Source organism: Otolemur garnettii, unplaced genomic scaffold (genome assembly GCF_000181295.1).
Source record: "Otolemur garnettii isolate 467f Iridium unplaced genomic scaffold, OtoGar3 scaffold00241, whole genome shotgun sequence".
Classification (NCBI taxonomy): Eukaryota; Metazoa; Chordata; class Mammalia; order Primates; family Galagidae; genus Otolemur; species Otolemur garnettii.
The window spans coordinates 422,323-444,734 of NW_003852636.1; the positions used below are offsets into that span (position 1 = coordinate 422,323).

A 22,412-nucleotide genomic window follows, 5' to 3' on the forward strand; every position below is an offset into this window, starting at 1 on the left:
TGTATACCATGGAATATTATGCAGCCTTAAAGAAAGATGGAGACTTTATCTCCTTCATGTTTACATGGATGGAGCTGGAAAATATTCTTCTTAGCAAAGTGTCTCAAGAATGGAAGAAAAAGTATCCAATGTACTCAGCCCTACTATGAAACTAGTTTATAGCTTTCATATGAAAGCTATAGCCCAATTATATCCCAAGAATATGGGGACAGGAGAGAGGGAGGGCAGGGGAGGGTGGAGGAAGGGCAGTGGGAGAGTGATTGGTGGGACCACACCTATGGTCCATCTTAGAAGGGTACATGTCAATCTTTCTAAATGCAGAATATATATGTCTTAACACAATAACTAAGAAAATGCCATGAAGGCTATGTTAACCAGTTTGGTGAAAATATTTCAAATTGTATAGAAAATCAGCACACTATACCCCATGACTTCATTAATGTACACAGCTATGATTAAATTAAAACAAAAAGGTGATCCATTTTGGAGGATGTTCCATGGGCTGATGAGAAGAATGTTTATTCAATTTTTTTAGGATAAAATGTACTGTAGATGTCTGTTAAGTCCATTTGTTGTGGGATTGAGTTTAAGTCCAATATTTATTGTTTAGTTTTTTTCTTGGAGGATCTATCCAACACTGCCAAAGGATGTTAAAAATCTCCAACTATTATAGTGCTGGAAGATATCAAATTGTTCGTGTCTGTTAGTGTTTCCTTTATAAATTGAGGAGCATTCTTGTTGGACACATAAATGTTAATAATTGAAAGCTCTTCATGTTGTGTGTTCCCTTGATAAATATGAAATGACCATCCTTATATTTCCATACCTTTGTTGGTTTAAAGCCTATTGTATCTGTGAATAAAATTGCAACCCCTGAATTTTTCTGATTTCCATTTGCCTGAATTAAATATCCATCCCTTCACCCTGAGTCTATTTTTATCCTTTAAGGTAAGATGAGATTCTTGTATTCAACAGATAATCTGGCCCAAGTTTTTGTATCCAGTCAGCCAACCTGTGCGTCTTTAAAGGACAATTTAAGTCATTCACATTAATTGAGAGTATTGATAAGTGTGGTAGTGTTTTGGTTTTCATGTTTTTCAAGTGTCCAGTGGACATTTTTAATCCTTTCATCAATAATGGATGTTAGGTTTTATTCAAGACTTTCTGGGTGAGTTCACTTTGGTGGTAGATCATCAAGTTGATAATTATGGAGGATGAGTCTGAGAATATCTTGGAGAGCTGATTTAGTTATGACAAATTTCTTCAACATGTGTAAGGCAGTGAAGTATTTGATTTCTCCATCACAAATGAAACTAAGTTTAGCTGGATATGAGTTCCTAGGCTGAAAGTTGTTTTGTTTTAGGAGATCTGAGGTCAATGACTATCCTCTTCTGGCTTGAAAAGTTTCAGCTGAGAGATCTACAGTCATTCTAATATTCTTCCCCTTGTAGGTTATACTTTTCCTATGTCTGGCTTCTTGCAGAATTTTCTCCTTCAAATTAACTTTGGCAAAGTTAATTACAATGTGTCCAGGAGATGCATTATATGGATTGATTCATGCTGGGGTTCTAAAACTGTCTGCTATCTGAATTTCTGTATCTCTTGCCATGCTTGGGAAATTATCCTCCATTATATCTTGCAGTAGACCATCAGTAGAACATCCTTCTCCTTCAAGAATTCCTATAAAGCAAATGTTTGTTTTTTTGGAGTGGTCCCATGACTCTCTAAGGAAGTGATCCATTTTTGCTCTCCACTTCTCTGTCGCTTTGAGAATTTGGGAGTGTTCAAAAGCTTTGTCTTCAACTTCAGAGATCCTTTCTTCTGCCAGGTCCACTCTATTACTGAGGGATTCTACTGTATTATAAAACTCCTCAAATAACTTTCTCATTTCTTTCACAAATTTCTCTACAGTTGCTTTTTTCATTATGTCTAAATCCTTGGAGATTTTGTCTTTGAATTCATTGATTTCTTGGGACTTTTCAACTACTCCTTAAATTTCTAATTCAAACTTTACTTCCGTTCTATTAATATTATTTTCCATCCACATTCTGAATCCTATTTCTGACATATCAGTCATTTGTTTATGAATGGCATCTTCTGTTGTATCTCCTTTGTCATTCCTTGGGGGAGTTGATCTATTCTTATTATTCACATTGCCAGAGTTTTTCTGCTGGATCTTCCCCATGATTATTTTTCACAGTTTGGGTAGAGAAGCTGGTAAGGTGAAATTGGATTGAGAGCTCCAGGTGTTGTAGTTAACCAGCCCTTTGCCAAAGAGCTGGGACTGGTGACTTTGGCTTTTCCCCTACAGCTTTACAAAGGTCCTGCTGGGGACCTGATTGGTGTGATGGGGCTAGGTGGCTCTGTCTTGTATTAACCCAACGTCTATCCAATCCTAGTGAATCAGTGGCTTTGGGCTGAAATCTCAGCTGGGAAAAGATACAAGCAACTAAGACATCCTGCCCCACCCACTGCAACAACTGGAAGACGAGAATTGGTCCCTCTCACTACAAGACAACCAGGGCTCAATCTTAGAGGGTCCCTGATTGGCCATCCCAGGTCAAGTTCCAAACCAATTGTCCCAGGCACCACAATCGCTGTTCAAGTGGAAGCATTCAAAAGGTGTCTAGTAATCAGACAGCAGGGGTCCACTAGAAGCTCAAGTGTGACTCCTCTGGTGCTCAGTGGAGTCAGAAAGGCTCGCCCAGCAAAAGAGTTAGTCCAGAGGGGTTAACACCTCCTTCCCCACCTTGCACTTCAGCCATGCCAAGTCACTAGTAACCCTATGAGCCTGTGGCCCAGTTCCCTCCAGTGAGCAAATGTCCCAGGGATTTGTGCCTGCCAGAGTCAAAGGGGATACAATGCCCCATTATCCAGGCTGTAGCATTCTGCCACCAGCAGGCAGGGGAAGCTCAAGCTCAACTCCATCCAGTGCACATTGGAAACTGGAGAGTGTTCCTCCTGAGTCTGTTCTGAGCTAGGGATTACCATCAGAGCATGTGTTTTTCTCCCTCTGAGATCACGTCTCTGCCCCAGCCATGCTCTTCCTCTGATACCCCTGCAGGGTGAGGTCTGGCTCCCTCCAGTGGTCCACAAAATTGGGGTCTCTCCAAAATTTGACTCCAGCGGGAGCATGCCACTATCACTGTCGCTGCATTGCAGGTGCCTCTGTGCATGCTTGATTATTATTTAAAATAAGGGTTATTATGGTCTTCACTGTGAACCATTATATATAAAACTATAATTTTGGAAATGGAAGAACAGAACAGTTCTGGAGAGGCTACTCTCACTATTCTCCGTATTCAGTGGCCTTCTGATAAATGAAGTTTGGTGGACCTAGCCCCATCTCTATATATAGGCTTACAGTGACAGGTGGCCAGACCCTCTTTGTCCAGTAACTGTTCTGCTGACCATGAAGTCACCCCTAGACTGCTCTGATAAATACTGTTTAAGTGCTATACTGGGGGTACCCTAGTGGTCACCTGGACAAATGGGCCTAGGGGTGTAGTGCTCCAACATTTCTAGCAGCACTTCCAGGAGATTTCTCCCAGAAGACTTCAGGCTCTGTTCTGACACACTGGGGGCTTTATTCTGGTTGCATGCAGAGAACTTTAGTTCTTATCAGTTCCAGTTTTGTTCTTAAGAAGTCTGGTAATCCTGTATCTAGTCTGTATTATGGGAACCCAGGCTTCAATCCCAAATGATAAAACACTGGGTATATTCTGTCTTACTGGTCTCAGTATGGGTACCTGCCTGTAACTAAAATGAAATGAAATATTCCTGGTTGATGTATCATCTTGACTCCAGGGAAAAAATGGCCTTGAATAGATCCTTAAATTATTATAATGATGTTACATTGTTTAAAATATTAAGTCTGGGCTTGGTGCCTGTAGTTCAAGCAGGTAAGGTGCCAGCCACATACACCAGAGCTGGCAGGTTCAAATCCAGCCTGGGCCTGCCAAATAACAATGACAACTACAACCAAAAAATAACAGGGGGTTGTGGCAGGCACCTATAGTCCCAGCTACTTGGGAGGCTGAGGCAAGAGAATCACTTAAGCCCAGGAGCTGGAGGCTGCTGTGAGCTGTGATGCCACAGCACTCTACCCAGGGTGACAGATTGAGGCTCTGTCTCAAAAAATTAAAAATAAAAAATAAAATAAAATAAGTCTGGTTAAAGTACTTAGGTTTCTTTCTTCTTGGTAGAATTCATAAGTTTAAAAGAAGTAATTAAAGCTATATCTAATTTACAGGACGTAAAGATGGTTAACAGAAAAATAACTTAAAATTATAACTAAAATCTAGGTAAACTGCTAAGATAAATGAATTAAGTAATTAAAAAACTAATAGTCTGAATAAAAATATATGTTTAAAAGCCAGCAAATATAAATTCTGCTTCTGCCTGGATGTCTGTCTGTCTATATATGTTATACCTATAATATTTCACTATCAAAATAATGCAAAAGAATTCTAATTGCCTTTAAAAAAGAAAATAATAAGCATTTACATCAAGTATTTTATCCCCCAAGAAAACAGAAAAAAAACTCAAATTCAATTGACTTTGGTATTGTTTGAGAAATAAAACTAGTTGTAAAACTGTTATTAGGCTGGGCATGATGGCTCACACCTGTAATCCCAGCACTTAGGAACCCAAGGCAGGTGACTTGCTTGAGCTCAAGGTTCAAGACCAGCCTGGGCCAGAGCAAAACCTCATCTCTAAAAGTAGCCAGGCATTGTGGTGAACAGATTTAGTCCCCGCTACTTGGGAGGCTGAGGCAAGAAAATCCCTTAAGCCCAGGAGTTTAAGGTTGCTGTGAGCTATGACACCATATTACTCTACCAAGGGTAAAAGAGTGAGATTCTGCCTCAAAAAAAGTTATTAAAGTTCAAACAGTCAAAGATTATAGAATTGCCACCTCTGTAATATTTCTAAATTTAGTTGGGTTTAACAGTGAGCTTATGTTCTTAATTTTGAGTGTCTGAATTCTGAAGTCAGGTAGGTGGCTGTGATGAGGCCTAGGAACATGTTCTCCTTGCCTATGTCAGCAGCTACAAGGCACAGTCTAGCCCACATGGCCCCCTGCCTGCTCCAATTTTGCCCCTTATCTATTCTGAGAGAAATTGAACCCCCTAGTCTTCTTGCTTTCTGTTGGGAACTCTGAAACTGGTAAATAAATTAAAAACACAGGTCCTATCCTTTGCAGCCATCTTTGATGCCACATGGCAATATGAGACATAGGAGGACAATAAAAAGATGTCAGACATGGTGCCTATATTGTGGTTTCAGAACACTTTTCAGTAACGTAAAACCTTAAACTCATGTTATGTTTCATAAAATGTATGAGTCATTTGTAAAATGTAAAACTTTGGCTGTTTAGATTATTTGAAAAACTGAGTCTTTATCAAAAAACAAGATCTCCGTCTTTAAATCTTCTAATTATCAGTTTGGTCAAGGGAATAATTAACATTATAGTAACCTGTACCCTGTTTTGTGGAAAGTGGTTTTGGGGGGTAAGAAAGATTAAACTGAAAGGAAAATAGCATTGTGTAAGAAAGGATCTTCTGTGGTAAAATTTTTCTTAAAACAGAATGACTGGTTATTTAAGAAAAGTGAAAGGCAGGATAAAACAGAAAGTTTAGCACCTTTGTAAATTGTCTGTACAGGTTAAATAGAACTCATAAGAGGAGGTCAGATGCAGTGGCTCACGCCTGTAATCCTACCACTCTGGGAGACTGAGGCAAGAGAATCACTTTGAGGCTGCTGTGAGCTGTGATGCCATGGCACTCTACCAAGGGCAACAAAGTGAGACCCTGCCTCCAAAAAAAAAGAAGAAAAGAAAAGAAAAAGAAAAAATAACTCAGGCGGTGCCTGTGGCTTGAAGGAGCAGGGCGCCAGCACCATATACCGGAGGTGGCGGGTTCAAACTCAGCCTCAGCTAAAAAAAAAAAAAAAAAAAAAAAACAGAAAAAAGAACTCATAAAGGGAAATTTGTGAAAAGAATTTGCATATGATCCAGTTGGCTATGATTTATAAAATTTAGTTACCTGTTTCCCTTTAATTCAAAAATTGCACTATAGAAAGTTTTTTTTACCTTTCAGTACATGGCCTGAAAGAAATAATCCCTGCATTGTCTGTATTAGGGTTTTGAGAAACTAAAGAACACTGAACTTTAAAAAGTTTAGGGCTTGGGCAGCACCTGTGGCTCAGTGAGTAGGACACCGGCCCCATATACAGAGGGTGGTGGGTTCAAACCCAGTCCCGCCAAACTGCAACAAAAAAATAGCTGGGCATTGCAGCGGATGCCTGTAGTCCTATCAACTTGGGAGGCTGAGGCAAGAGAATCACTTGAGCTCCTAAGCTCAGGAGTTGGAGGTTGCTGTGACCTGTGACACCACAGCACTCTATCAAGGGCAATAAAGTGAGACTCTGTCTCTAAATTAAAAAAAAAAGTTTAGGGTTTATACCCATATAAACCTGTATTGCCTTTAGAATCTTTTGACTTGTGATCCCACTTGAACAAATGTTTTAAGCCTTTGATATTAGCAAACCTTCCAAAATGAAAACTGTAAATTCGGTCTTTTTTAAATATTAAGACCAGTGAAAGTCTGAGAAAGACAAATTAGGCTTATTCTGTGTGATAAATATATATAGGAATTACTGTCAAATATGAAATGACGGATAGTTTTCTGTGGATTATGTTTGTATACATACATATATTCCAATATTATAAAATATTAGTCTGTCTTAGAGTATACTATAAGTAATAATTTTTTGATTCATCTCAGAAAATGTTTTTTGTAACTGGAAGGAAAGTAATGGAAAGGTTAACAGGATCTGTTGAATAAAAATTTCTGGTAACTGGAGATCATATACCATCAGACTAAAAGCAAACTTCCAGGACTTCAATTAGAAAGCTAAAATAGGACAGAACTGAACTAATTTTTTATGACCTTTTATTTAAAACATTGCTGATTCTTTCTGTGCTCTGTTTTCCAGAAGTAACAAAAAAAAAAAAACCTTTTTCTGTCTTGTAAGCAATTTATAGCTTTCAGCAATGTATGTACTTATACGCAAAATTTGAAACATTTAGTTTTCTCTCTCCTTGATTTCTCCAGAATTTGAAATCCATTTGTTAAGTATTCTTAATTTCTGACAACATGGTTATTTGCATAAGTTCAATAAGAATCTGTTTTCTTATATAGGACACAATAAAAAATACTGATTATCTTACCAATGCTTTGACTGGAATCACATTTTCAGAGGTGTCTAGACTGCATTAAGGAATTAAGGTTGACTTTATAAAGGCCAATAAAAAGCCTGCTGGAAAAACTGGCCAGATACCTTATCAATAACATTTCCTGATCTGTGGTGAATAAAGAATGTCCTGTTCTGACAGATCCAGAAATTCTAATTTGCTTTGGGACCTCCAGAGAAGAGGAATTTCCATAATGCCTACAGGTATCTACTGGCACAGATGAAACCTGATCTCCTGTGAGGCTTTCAGATCTAACCTGAGATTCCTTACAAACGGTTAGAGCAAAGCCAATTTTAAAGGAAAGAAAAGCCTACATAACTAATAATTATTCTTACTGCACTTTATGCAAATAATCAGACCCCTACTGATTAGTATATTGAAAGTACAGTTTATTTTGGCAATTAAATTGACTCTGCTGTGATTTGTTTTTACTAAAATGAGAAATTAGAGAGAGAAAACCATGGTTCAAAAATAAGAAACTGGTGCACCCAATTCTAGCCCTGTCTGCAAGGCCAGCTCATAGAATGAGACATAACTGTTTAACTAAACTAATCTGTTAATAGGACTAAAGAATATAAAATTATATACAGTAGTAAAATTTGCTCTGATTTGATTTTTCTTCCTGCTTCTTAGCCCTGAGATAACATATTAGGTTTTAATATGTAAAATCTTTTTTTTTTTTTTTGAGACAGAGTCTCACTTTGTCATCCTCAGTAAAGTGCTGTGGCATCATAGCTCACAACAACCTCAAACTCTTGGACTCAAGCAAATCTCTTGTCTCAGCCTCCCAAGTAGCTAAAACTACAGGCACCCACCACAATACTTGGCTATTTTTTGTTAGAGACAAGGTCTCACTCTAGCTCAGGCTAGTCTAGAACCTGTGAGCTCAGGTGATCTACTCACCTCCACTTCCCAGAGTGCTAGGATTACAGACATGAGCTACCTCACCCAACCTAATGTGTAAAATCTTTTAATTTCAACATAGGCGTGGAAAAATAAAGTTAAAAGTATTACCCCAAAGTACATGCCTCTAATGTATTTTGGGATGACTGCTCCATAAGTAACATTACAAAAGATTGCTGAGAATACTTGTCCCAATCTACAGATTATATGCCAAAAGAAGTATGATTAGAGATTTGTCTTTGAGTCTAAGACAAAGAAACTGCAAAGAAAGAAACTGCAAAAGCCTTAAGGCTCAAAAAAGATTGCTTCTTGGCTACACTGGAAGAAATCTGTGCAGTATTAACCACTATCTGCTGTGTCTACATAGATACCTCAGGAGAAATTGGAACCTGAATAAAAATTTCCCAGTAAATGGTGTGGCTACAAGATGACCTAACAAGTGGCCCCACACCCAACTGATTTTCAGGAATATTCAGTTCAATCACCCAGAATTTCATATCAGTTCTATAGGGACTCTTAAAACTAAGTATTATCTTAAGATCTGTGCTAAGACTGTAAATAAGAATACTAATGTTTTCATCATGCAAACCTTAGCCTCAAAACCCAGAATTTGTGGATATTTGTAGGTGACTGCTAAATGATTTCATTCTCTTCCCCTGGACACGACCCTGAATTAGCTCTGTCAGTGTAAAGAAGCCAGATTGAGCCTCTATTTACTTCTTAAAACTTGGAGTAGGTTTTAAGATATATATCTTCCAGATCCTGCATTCCAGTAACAAACTCTACCAAAGAACTTACTCAGCTGTCGTTGGACCATCTACTCAGGATGACTTTTTCAAGGCCTCCAGCAGATGACCTTTGATCTCTGTCATGGCAGGCTGGGCCACCACCTGAGCTATGCTTTTTTTAACTCAGGTTCCAATTTCTCCTAAAGTGTCTATATAGACACAGCAGATAGTGGTTTATACTGCACAGATTCCTTCCAGCGTAGCCAAGAAGCAATCTTTTTTGAGCCTTAATTCTTTTGCAGTTTCTTTCCCATCAATCTTAGAGTCAAAGACAAAGCAAAAAAAAAAAAAAATACAGCCACACTCTGAATTGCTGAAGAAAAGACCTCTTGCCCCACTTCCTGAAACCTACATATATTCCAGCAGGTGACCAGGTTATCCTCAGGACTTGGAGAGAAAACTTGAGGAACTCAAGGGAAAGTGAACTGGCCTCTGGGTCATCCTACTTGTGACCCCTACAGTGGTAAATTTGCCTGGATTACATCATTCTTGCATCTAGCCTTAACCCCCTGAGAAAAAACAGTGAACTCAGGCCATACTAGTGGACTGCAGAACTGTGCATAGACAAGGGTTAAAAGCTTCACTTGTCAGAATGGGAAGTATAATATTCTCAGACATCTTTGTTTGTTGTTGTATTTATTGTGCCACTTGTCTTTGGTTAACTGTGCTGCATGGTTTTCCCAGTGTAACTTTAAATTTATCCCTTGCCTGAGTAAGTTCAATCCCAGGACAAGTGCAGTAATCATAGTCTTTATTTCCAGTTAAAATCTATTTCATAGATATGAAATATAGTCATAGAAGTGAGGGATGAAAGCACATATAGTAAAAATAAGATGGAGTCTGTCAGGCTAGGGCAGACATGACATAGCTGGTCTGGTCGGTTTAGGTCCTGCCTGACCTTCACTCACTATCTCCCATTCTTACTGTTTTGTAACTTTAGCTCCCACCCTAAAGATATCTATCTTAAGTAGTTTGGATGGACTAATTTAGGAGATTAACTTTTGAACTAGAATGTTGTAATAGGTCACTGAGTTACATTGATTATTATTTTGAATAGGGGTTGGTGTGGTCTTTGCTTTGAACTTGTATATATAAAACTGAAATTTAAAAAAAACCTGAAATTATGGAAATGGAAGAACAGAATAGTCTTAGAGAAGCTACTGTCACTGTTCTCCAGAATCCTGACCTTCTGACAAGGTTTTGGTGGACTTATCCTCGTCTGCATATTGGCTGACAGTGACAGGCAGCTGAACCCTATTCTTCTGGTAACAGAGCTATATGCAACTTACTGTCAAATGGTTCAGAAAAAAATAATAATATGTAAATAACCAAAGAGAGAATAAGGCAAATGGAACAAAATATTACCAGTGAATCTGACCTGAATTATTTTTGTAACCTTCATATACATTTGAAATTATTTCAAAATAAAATGTTTTTTTAGGCAGGGCACAGTGGCTTGTCCTTGTAATTCTAGCACAGAAGGCCAAGGTGGGAGGATCACTTAAGGCCAGGAGTTTGAGACAAGCCTGGGCAACATAGCAAGCCCTCAGTCTCTCAAAAAAACAAAATACAAAAATTAGGCCAGGTGTGGTGGCTCCCACCTGTAATCCTAGCACTCTGGGAGGCCAACCTGAGTGGACTGCTTGAGTTCACAAGTTCAAGACCAGCCTGAGCAAGAGCTAGATCCCATCTCTAAAAATAGCCAGGCATTGTGGTGGGTACCTATAGGCCCAGCTACTCAGGAGGCTGAGGCAAGAGAATAGTTTGAGCCCAAGAGTTTAAAGTTGCTGTGAGTTGTGATGCCAAAGCACTCTACTGAGGGCAACAAAGAAAGACTCTGTCTCAAAAAAAAAAAAAATACAAAAATTAGCCAGGTGGCTAGGCACGGTGGCTCAGACCTATAATCCTAGCAGTCTGGGAGGCTGAGGCAAGTGAACTGCTTTAGCTCAGGAATTAGAGACCAGCCTGAGCAAGAACAAGATCCTCATCTTTAAGAAAAAAAATAGCTAGGCATTATGGTGGGTGCCTATAGTCTCAACTATTCTGGAGGCTGAGGAAAGAGGATCACTTGAACCCAAGAGTTTGAAGTTGCTGTAAGCTATGAGGCCACAGCACTCCACTAAGGGAAACAAAGTAAAACTCTGTATCAAAAAGAAAAAACAAGAAAACAAAAGTTAAGGCTGTGCATGGTGCCTCACACCTTTAATCTTAGCACTCTGTAAGGCCAAGGCAGGTGGATTGCCTGAGCTCAAGAATTCAAGACCAGCCTGAGCAAGAGCAAGACCCCATCTCTACTAAAAATAGGAAAAAAAAAAAAGACTAGCCAGGCACAGTGCTGGGCACCTATAGTCCCAACCACTCAGGAGGTTGAGGCAAAAGGATGGTTTTAGCTAAAGAGTTCCAGGTTGCTCTGATCTATGATGATTCCACAGCACTCTACGCAGGGCAACTGAATGTGCCTCTGTTTCAAAAAAAAAAAAATTAGCCAGCCATAGTGATGCATTCCTATTGTTTAACTACTCAGGAGGCTGCGGCAGGAGGATCACATGAGAATAGTAATTCAAGGCTTCAGTGAACTATGATCACAATCAAGTTGGGCAAGAGTGAGAACCTGTCTCTTTAAAAAATATATACGAGGCTTGGCACCCATTGTTCAGTGGTTAGGGTACTGGCTACATGCACTGGAGCTGGTGGGTTCGAACTTGGCCAAAGCCTGCTAAACAACAATGACAGCAATAACAAAAAAGTAGCCAGGTGTTGTGGCAGGTGCCTATAGTCCCAGCTACTCGGTAAGTTGAAGCAGGAGAATCACTTAAGCCCAAGAGTTTGAAGTTGCTGTGAGCTGTGATGCCACCACACTTTACAGAGGGTGAGATAGTGAGACTCTGTCTCTTTCCTTATATATTTATATATACAGGGAAAGTGGCTATGATTCCTAATCTCAAGAGTCTAATGTTGGGTAGTACTAGTTATCGATTATCAGTTGTTTGGGTGAACAGGATTTGGAAGAGTAGTAAAATGAATTATGTTTACCTCCACCAACTGGCTCTGGTCAGGTTGAAAGGATTGTTAACAAAAGGAAATATGAAAAAAAAGGAAGATAGAGTACTTGGTTCAGTGGAAAGGCTACGACAGCAGTGAGGATGACACTTGGGAACCAGAATGGCACCTGGTGAGAAATATATACACAATTTTTTTTTTTTTAAGAGAGAGGGAGTCTCACTTTGTCACCCTTGGTAGAGTGCCATAGCATCACAGCTCACAGCAACCTCCAGTTCTTGGGCTTAGGTAATTCTCTTGCTTCAGCCTCCCAAGTAGCTGGGACTACAGACACTCGCCACAACACCCGGCTATTTTTTTATTGCACTTTGGCAGGGGCTGGGTTCAAACCCGCCATCCTCAGCATATGGGTAGGGTGACCAGACGTCCCACTTTTGAACAATTTGTCCTGTATCCCGCGGCATTTTAAAAAAGTCCCAATTTTTGGAAGCATGCACGAACGGGCAGGAGAACAGGAAAGGAATATACGGTTTTCAGCTGCCATGTGGCTATTTCGCCAGAATATGCATTTTATATTATTTTTGTTAATTTTATAATGTTAAACTGTAATAATAACAAATAATTGCTGAGAAGTGATTATCGAGAACTGCTTCTCAAGGCCCTGCCCTGCCCAGTCCCCTTCCCCGCCCCCGCCCACACCTCCCTCCCCCCCACCATGTTGTCCTGCCTTACCTATGTTAAAATCTGGTCACCCTATATATGGGGCCAGTGCCATACTCAGTGAGCCATGGGCACTGCCCAAGGAATATATACACAATTTTAACAGGCACCACATGGAAAAGCAGAAAGAAAGCACATTCACCAGTACAAACAGGATCTCGACAAACAATGTTAGGAAACAGATCTCCAGATCCAATAACAGCAACTTTTCTAAAACTTCTTCTAAGGTGCTAGTGATAGGCAAAGACCATGAATCTAAAAACAATCAGTTGTTTCCTGCCAGCCAGAAGTTCAGGAAAAACACAGCTCCATCTCTCTCAAGCCAGAAAAATATGGACCTAGCAAAGTCAGGCATCAAGATACTTGTGCCTGGCTCAGCGCCCACAGCACAGTGGTTATGGCACCAGCCACATACACGGAGGCTGGCAGGTTCGAACCTGGCCTGGCCAGTTAAACAACAATGACAACTGCAACAAAAAATAGCCAGGCATTGTGGCGGGTGCTTGTAGTCCCAGCTACCTGGGAGGCTGAGGCAAGAGAATTGCTTAAGCCCAAGAGTTTGAGGTTGCTGTAAATGTGACTCCACAGCACTCTACCAAGGGCAACATAGTGAGACTCTCTCAAAAAAAAATTTTTTAGAAGATACTTGTGCCTAAGAAAAGGACCTCAATGGACATCTTTCAGAAGAGAAGCCCAAGAAATTGGACCTTGTCAAGCACGGTCAAGAAGACACAGTAGTACCCGAGGTGACAGCAGAGAAGCTGGTCAGAGCACTTTTGGGCCCCAGTGCAGAGTGGGCCAGGATGGGGAGCATGCCTCAGGTGTTTGGCCCTTGTAACTGCAGCCATGGCCACCACATTAGTCATGAATGGGAAAGGTACATCTCCATTCATGCATGCATCAACAACCAATGGAACAACCAACATATAGACATCTGTTATGGGAGTAATAGCTGGGAAAAGGAAATTTATTGACAGCCTTTTGACAAGTGGTCATGTTTCTGTGTGAGACAAACAGAGAGTGCTGACAGATACAGAAATATTGTCATCAGGAAGCAGAATGGCTTCACCCACATCTTGTTATCCACAAAATTATCAGAGAATAATTCTCTATATCCAGAGGTAATGAAAGAAGTCCAGAGTGCTCTGATCATAGCAGCTGCTGACAACAGCAAGCTGGTTCTGCTCAGTGCAGTTGGCAGTGTTTTTTGTTGGGTCTTGACTTTATTTATTTTATATGGCATTTAACAAATGACAGAAAAAGAGAAGCACTAAAATGGAAGAAGCTATAAGAAACTTCATGAATACTTTCATTCAGTTTAAGAAGTCCATTATTATAGTGGTAAATGGGCCCAGCCATTAGACTAGGAGCATCCATATTGCCTCTTTGTGATGTGGTTTGGGCTAAGAAAAAGGCTTGGTCTCAAACACCCTATATTACCTTTGGACAGAGTCCAGATGGCTGTTCTACCATTATGTTTCCCAACATTATGGAAGGAGCATCTGCAAATGAAATATAGCTTAGCGGGTGGAAGCTGACCGCACAGGAGGCATGTAGCAAGGGCCTCGTCTTGCAGGTGTTCTGGCCCAGGACCTTCACCCAGGAAGTCATGGTTGGAATTAAGGAGCTTGCCTCGTTTAATCCAGTTATGCTCGAGGAATCCAAAGCTCTTGTGCACTGTAACATGAAGATGGAGCTGGAAAAGGCCAACAAGAAGGAATATGAAGTACTAAAGAAAATCTGGGGCTCTGCCCAAGGGATGGACTCCGGGTTAAAGTACTTGCAGAGGAAGATCAATGAGTTTGGACTGCCTGCCAATGACCATGGAATTGGTTCCAGGTTGCCCTAGTTCAACCTCACAGCCTTAAACAAGTTCACTCATCACTCATGCTTGGAAACAGGACTGGAAACATCCAAGCTATTTATTAATCAAGAATCAAGTTAATTACTGTAACTTTAAATTAAATAAGTACAAAGCTTCTTTGTCCAAACATTGTTGTTTTATACTTACATACACACAAGTATAAAAGTATAACATGAGCACTAGACTGCTCTGGGAAGCTCTTGTTTTTTGTTTTCTTTGGCTAGTACTGTGTAGAAGACAGCTGTGTTTCACTGCTTTTAGATGATGGAAAAGTCTGGAGTAATGTTTGTTTTCCTCCCAATACACAGAATCTAAAGAAGTATTAGCCAGCCTCACCATCCCTGCTCCAAATAGAGATTAAGGAAAGATCTGAGACTTTGTCTTTGTCTCCAAGAAGGTATAAATACATCAGATGGAAAATTCTAAATCAAAAGTAAAACTTTTCTTTTAGAATACATATTTCTTTTTTTTTTTTTTAAACAAAGTCTCACTATGTCGCCCTCGGTAGAGTGCCATAGCGTCACAGCTCACAGCAACCTCAAACTCTTAGGCTTACATGATTCTCTTGCCTCAGTCTCCCAAGTAGGTGGGACTACAGGCACCCACCACAATGCCCAGCTATTTTTTGTTACGGTTAACATTGTTGTTTTAGCTGGCCTGGGCCAGGCTCGAACCTGCCACCCTCAGTGTGTGCAGCTGGCGCCATAACCCCTGTGCTACAAGCGCCCAGCCTAGAATACATATTTCTGATGAAAAATCCACTGACAAGTAGACCCCTAAACCAGACCTACCTATGCCTAAGATTCATGCTGAGATATCAATTAATTTCCCCTTTTTAAAATATGTCCAGGGTGGCGCCTTGTGGCTCAGTGGGTAGGGCGCCAGCCCCATATACCAAGGGTGGCAGGTTCAAACCTGGCCCCGGCCAAACTGCAACAACAACAAAAATAATAATAATAAAAAAATATGTCCAATTCTTACCCAGTTAACATGAAGAAACCACTGTCTCTAGAAGCAAGCTTGTTTTGTAGTATTAGTGAATTAGGCCTACTGGGTTATAAATAGTTTTTCTGACCCTTTGGAAAAATAACTACATAAGTGCTTCTTGTTTCTGGGTGAGAAATACTACTTTATATACAGTTTTGGTTTTCTATTTGCAGATATGATTGATGTATTACACCAAAATAAAGTATTTTTATGTTTATAAAGTATAATTTTAGGTTCCCTTAGAATATATTTTATTTAATAAGTTAAAATTCTTTGGCACACTATTAAATGTGGAAACTCCTTTCAAAGAAAAAAGAACTACCTTATACTTGACATTTAATGTTCTTGGTCTCTACTTTTACGTCTATTCAATATACTGAGTATAGTATCGTGTCCAAAAGTTTCCTGTGTGAATAGACACTTGCATTCCTTTCAGGAGTGGGTACTGATTCCACACTACAGATGCCTATTATAAGTTAGGTTTCTGAGCGTGCAATCACACCGAATGTATAAAAAGTGAAATAAAATCAAAACCTTATTTCTGTACAGTTTTGAAATTTATATGTAGAACTGACCACTTCCCAGCCACATGGAGAGCTGTAAAGTGTATAAAAATGCCTTTACCTTGGATTGATTGGTACAATATTTTTGCATCTGTGGGATCTACATTTTTATTCAGTAGTTTAAACTATATATAAGCTGTACAATCTGTAAAGTTTGCATGGAATATTCAGCTATGAAACTGGTTAAAAATAAATAAATAAATATCAGATGAGTTCCAGAAGCCTCATGGGTTCCAGCTGCCTCATGACCCCCGTAAGATGGATGCTGGTGGCCTCACGACGGCCTCACATCACCCCCCAAGTAGGAGGAAGAGGAAAAAGAGGTAAGTGAAATGATGCCAAGTACCATTATTCTTAGATCAGTCCAGATCAGGTCGGAACAGAACAAGATAAGAACTAATGGGCCAAGTATTGTTATGATCAGAGTTAATAAGCTAAGTGCTGTGACAAATTATTTTATTCACTAATTGCCATATCTGCTTAATGTGTTGCCACATCTGCTTTATGTGGCCTTTATGTTACCTATCTGCTAATCTGCTAAATTGCAAGGTTCACTTCTGTAAAAGGGATCATTGTGACTTTTTGCTTCTTTTGCCAACTTTCTTTTTGCTTTTTTTTTTTTTTTTGCCAACTTTCAACCCACCTGTTTATCCCTTTGCCAACTCTCAGACTAGAAGAATCCCAACTTCAGATCCCTCAATGCTCTCTCACTTAGTCTGTCTCCCGCAGTAAATAAAGACTCCTTCCTAACTTGGTCCTTATCTTACCCTATAACAATAAATAATAAAAAAAAATACATGTTTTTTTAAAATAGTTAATGGTGCAGAAATCAATAGACCTGGGTTCCAGTCATTGTGTGTCCTTTGGGAAAGTCAATTGGCTTTCGGTCCAATTTATTCTTGTGGTAAAATAGGGATAATGATGCCCATGTGCCCTATCTTATTTCCAGAATTGTTCTAAATACAAAGCATAATGATGATACCTACATGGAAGACTTGGAGAAAGCAAAAGCTTTAGAGTCAAAGACCTAGATTTAAATCCACTATTTTACCACTTATATGAAAGAATTGGTCACTAACCCTACTTTAAGCCTCAGTGTTTCCATCTATGTCTTTTGTTTATGCTATTTCCCCATTTTGTCTATGCTACTTCCCCCTGGACAACCCGGTACAGATACTGTAAAATAAAGCTGATTTTGTGCTTTGAGACTAGCTATAGCCATCAACTCAGTCAGTCCTCCTAGTCCCAGCCTTTGTTTCTGTGTCTTCTCTTGTGCTGTATTTTCCTCATTCCCCACCAATTCCCCTCTGGTTCACTCCCCTTTGCCGCCCTGGTCTGCGACAGCTTCCCATGGTTACTTATGTTTGCAGGCCCTCTGAACAGTCATATAAAAATATGTCAAAGAAGGCCAGATGCAGTGGCTCATACCTATAATCCTAGCACTCTTGGAGGCTAAAAAAGGAGGATTGCTTGAGGCCAGGAGTTTGAGGTTATAGTTAACAATTGAGTTATGATAAGTCTACCTGGACAACAGAATAAGACCCTGTCTAAAACAAAAAATATATTTATATCAAAGAAGTACATTTTGGGGTGAAATATTCTGGCTTCAGATTAACCTTGAGAACATTATACAAAGTAAAATAAACCAGTCACAAAAGGGCAAATACTATATACTTTCACTTACATGGGGTAGTTCAAGTTATAGAGTAGTCAAATGCATAGAGATAGAAAGTAGAATGATGGTTGCCAGGGACAGAGGGCAGGGAGGAATGGGAAGTCATTATTTAATGGATACAGTTTTAACTTTGCAAGGTGAAAAGAGTTCTCGAAATGAGTGATGGTGAGGGTTGAACAACAACATGAATGTACTTAATTCCACTAAACTGTATACTTAAAATGTTTAAACTGGGGGCAGTGCCTATGCCTCAGTAAGTAGGGCACTGGCCCCATATACCAAGGGTGGCGAGTTCGAACCCAGCCCCGGCCAAACTGCAACAAAAAAATGGCCAGGCATTGTGGTGGATGACTGTAGTCCTAGCTACTTGGGAAGCTGAGGCAGGAGAATCGCTTAAGCCCAAGAGTTGGAAGTTGCTGTGAGCTGTGACACCACAGCACTCTACTGAGGATGACAAAATGAGACTCTGTCTCTAAAAAAAAAAAAAAAAATGTTTAAAGTCGAGGTGGCACCCCTAGCTCAAGCGGCTAAGGCTCCAGCCACATACACCAAGACTGGTGGGTTCAAATCCAACCCAGGCCACCAAACAATGACAACTACAATCAAAAGAATTTTTAAAAAGCTAGGTGTTGTGGCAGGCACCTGTAATCCTGCCACAAAGCTACTTGGGAGGCTAAGGCAAGAGAATCACTTAAGCCCAAGTGTTGCTGTAAGCTGTGATGCCACAGCACTCTACCCAGGGCAACAGCTTGAGACTCTGTCTCAAAAAAAAACAAATAGCCAGTGTTGTGGCCAGCACCTGTGGTCCCAGTTGCTTGGGAGGCTGTGGCAGGAAAATCACTTCAACCCAAGGATTTGAGGTTGCTGTGAGCTGTGATGTCACAGCATTCTACCGAGGGTGACATAGTAAGACTATGTCTCAAAAAAAATGTTTAAAGTGGAAATGTTTATATTATATATAATAGTTAAAAATTATTGGCTCGATGCCTGTAGCTCAGCGGCTAGGGCATTAGCCACATATACCAGAGCTGGCAGGTTTGAACCCAGCCTGGGCCTGCCAAACATCAATGTCAACTACAACCAAAAATAGCCAGGCATTGTGGCAGGTGCCTGTAATCTCAGCTACTTGGGAGGCTGAGGCACGAGAATCACTTATGCCCAGGAGTTGGAGGTTGCTGTGAGCTGTCATGCCATAGCACTCTACTGAGGGTGACATAGTGAGACTCTGTCTCAAAAATATATATATATATATTAGACTCTATTAAATATATTCTCTTTCCTGCCCCAATATGGAAAGTGGAGAATCAGAAGGTTATTCTATAAAGTGAAAAAGAATTTGTCTGAGACAGTACATTAAAAAAAAAAAAAAGACACTAAGCCTATGTCAGCTAGCATCTCATGCTTGGGATGTGAAAAGGAAAGAAAGAAACTAAGTATGGCTTTTCATGTGAAAATGTCTAATTTATTGTCCAGTATTAATCTTATAGAGCATTTCTTAATTTATACTATTTTCAGAAGCACTCTAAAAGTCACATCAGAAATAAAAATTCCTGGGTTCCATTCCCACATTGGCCAACATTCCCTATAATCACAAAGAGCTGCTACACTGACTCAAAGCCAGACAGAAAGCAAAGGGAAAAGAAAGACAAATCAAGTCAAATAGTCTGCTATCAAATGTGAAATTATTCCTCTTCAACTTGTGTAGAACCAGGATGTAATAGACCCTGTTTATGTATTTCATCTGTGGTTTCTAATTACTTCTCTAACAACTGGGGGATAGTGAGAAATTCAAAAAGAGAACAGCTTTCTAGAGACAGAGGATGTCTGTATATTCTTTCAGAGGAGTTCTAAGCACATCTCCATTAATGTACACCGTGGCTGTGTCATAATAACCAACATGAAGGTAATCAATGCCAAATTTCTGGGGACAGTAGGCAGATTTAAAGATTCGGTACTAGAGAAGACAACATACCCTCTACACTCACATCCTCTTATTATTGTTACTGTGCTTTTCTTTTAAGCCAACAGCATCTGCCTATAAAACCCATGTTATGAGCACCTATCCTTCCCACACATTCCCATACAGATCACTTTGTTTGATCTCAGCTATTATGAAACAGGCACAAAAAGGGTTCTATTTGTTGCAATTTCAATAACTAAGAAATCCTAGATAAAACATCATAACTTGAATTGCTATATGGCACTCTAAGTGCATCTTTATCCATTCTCTTAATTTAGGTAGAAGCAGCTGATAAGGAAAAAGGAAGTCTCTTTACAGTAAACTGCACAATATTCATGGGACAAGAAGAAAGACAGATAGCCTGGAAAGGGATGAACCAAAGCAGCCAGGCCCTCATTATTGACAAGGACACTGTCTCTGGGGTTCTTCTTCTTTTCTTTTCTCTCTCTTTTTTTTTTTTTTTTAAGACAGAGTCTCACCATCACCCTGGGTAGAGTACCTTGGAATCCTAGCTCACAGCTACCTCAAACTCCTGAGCTCAAGTGATCCTCTTTCCTTAGCCTCCAGAGTAGCTAGAACTACAGGCGCTTGCCACAACACCCAGAGAGTTTTTCTATTTTTAGTAGAGATGGTGTTTCACTCTTGCTCAGGCTGGTCTCCAACCCTAGAGCTCAAGTAATCCACCCATCTCAGCCTCCCAGAGTGCTAGGATTACAGGTGTGAGCCACCATGCTCGGCCCAAACACTGTCTCTGTTAATCCTTAGATAAGCCACTTAACTGTTCTGTGTCTCAATTTGTCTACCACAAAATAGGTTCTGGATTTATTCATCTGGATAAAATACTTAAATAATAATGAGGACCAGTGAGGACCAGGCACCATGTTATGTACTTTGAGCAGACCTAAAGATTATTCCCTTTCTTAGTTCCAGGAGAACCACAATGAAGCTATAACACAACACTCAAGGGCACTACAAATAACAGTGCTAATCTTGGACTGCGTAAGGGCTCTCCCCTGAAAAAAAAATGCTAATCTTTCTTAAATGGTTATTGTAGAAAAGGAAAACAGGACCAGGGGCACCAATGCCTTCTTGATAAGGCTTCTTTTAGATGCTATGCCCAAAGGCTTGTTTTTTGTTTTGTTTTGTTTTATGACAGAGTCTCACTCAGTCACCCTCAGTAAAGTGCCATGGCATCACCAGATCTGGGTCACATCAGCCTCAAGCTCTTGGGCTAGGCGCTCCTCTTTGCCTAAGCCTTTCCAGTAGTTGGGACTACAGGCACGCACCACAATGCCCAGCTAGTTTTTTTCTGTTCTTTTTTCTATTTTTAGTAGAGATAGGGTCTCACTCTTACTCAGTTTGGTCTCAAACTACTGAGCTCAAGCAATCCACCCACTTCAGGCTTCCAGAGTGCTAGGATTACAGGAGTGAGCCACTGTGCTGGGCCAACAAAATAATTTCCTTCTTTTTTCTTTTCTCTTTTTTATTTCCTTTTTTCTTTCTTTCTTTCTTTTTTTTTTTTTTTTTGAGACAGAGTCTCACTACATAACCCTTGGTAGAGTGCTGTGGTGTCACAGCTCACAGCAACCTCACACTCTTGGGATTAAGCTATTCCCTTGCCACAGCCATCCAAGTAGCTAGGACTACAGTTGCTGGCCACAATGCCCGGCTATTTTTTTGTTGCAGTCATCCTTGTTATTTAGCTGGCCGAGGCCAGGTTTCAACCACCACCCTTAGTGCATGTGGCTGGTGCCGTAACCATGGTACTACAGTCACCAAGCCCAACAAACTAATTTCTAATGATCCCAAAAGGACAGAAAGTTATCACTGAAAGACATCTACAAGGCAACAACCGAACTCCATTCTTTGTCTAGCTCTCAACTGTTTTCACTGATTTAGGTGCCTGGAAAACAGAGGGCTTGACTCCATGACCTCCTAGAATGCCTTCCACTATAATTCTGATTCTCTTTGCCCTATTTACACAAGGGAACCTATGATTATTCTCTAAAGCTAGGTTTTAGAAGCCCGATAACTCCATTTTAGAAAAGGTACCATAAATAGCATGAGATTCCATCTTACTATCCCCTATAGTAAGGTGATCAGACGTCCAGCTTTTGGCGGGACAGCCCCAATTTTTAACAATTTGTCCCGCGTCCCATGGGGTTTTTTAAAAAGTCCCAATTTTTGGAAAGAGCACTACATGTTAGATAATTGCCTCAGAAAGCCCCTCCCCCCAAAAAGCCCCACACATTCCTGCCCTTAAAGTTACAACTCCTCCCCTAACACAGGGAGTGGCCTGCTTACCACTGCATGCTAGTGCTAGTTAAACAAGTGATGTCAACAAATCAGCTATTCAGATAATTTAGGTAAGTAATTTATTTATTTATTTCATGAATTTAGCAGAGAGTACTCATATTATTCATATTTTATAGTGGCAGCAAAAAGTCTAGCGCAGGCCTTGAAAGTGACACGACTTACGAGGTATCATTATTAAAAAATATATTGATAAGGAAAAGGTTAAATCTTGGGTATCAGCAAAAATCACAATACAGAATAAATGGTTATAAATACTTCATCATTTTGAAACAAACCATGTTCCACACAATAATGCACTAAAAATTGTTGGATACGCGCTGTCCTTACCAGGAACTAATGCTGCGACTGAATGCATTTTTTTCTACAGTAAATAAAGTGTGG

General features: G+C 40.0%; 1 protein-coding gene and 1 pseudogene across 1 annotated transcript in view; one reads left to right on the forward strand and one right to left on the reverse strand.

The window, feature by feature from the left end:
• LOC105888255 overlaps positions 1-14,515 on the forward strand; it is a 98,319-nt pseudogene extending 83,804 nt beyond the window's left edge.
• The window catches only part of OPHN1 (oligophrenin 1), a 443,853-nt gene that overhangs the window by 382,727 nt on the left and 38,714 nt on the right, over positions 1-22,412 (reverse strand). The window lies entirely within an intron of this gene.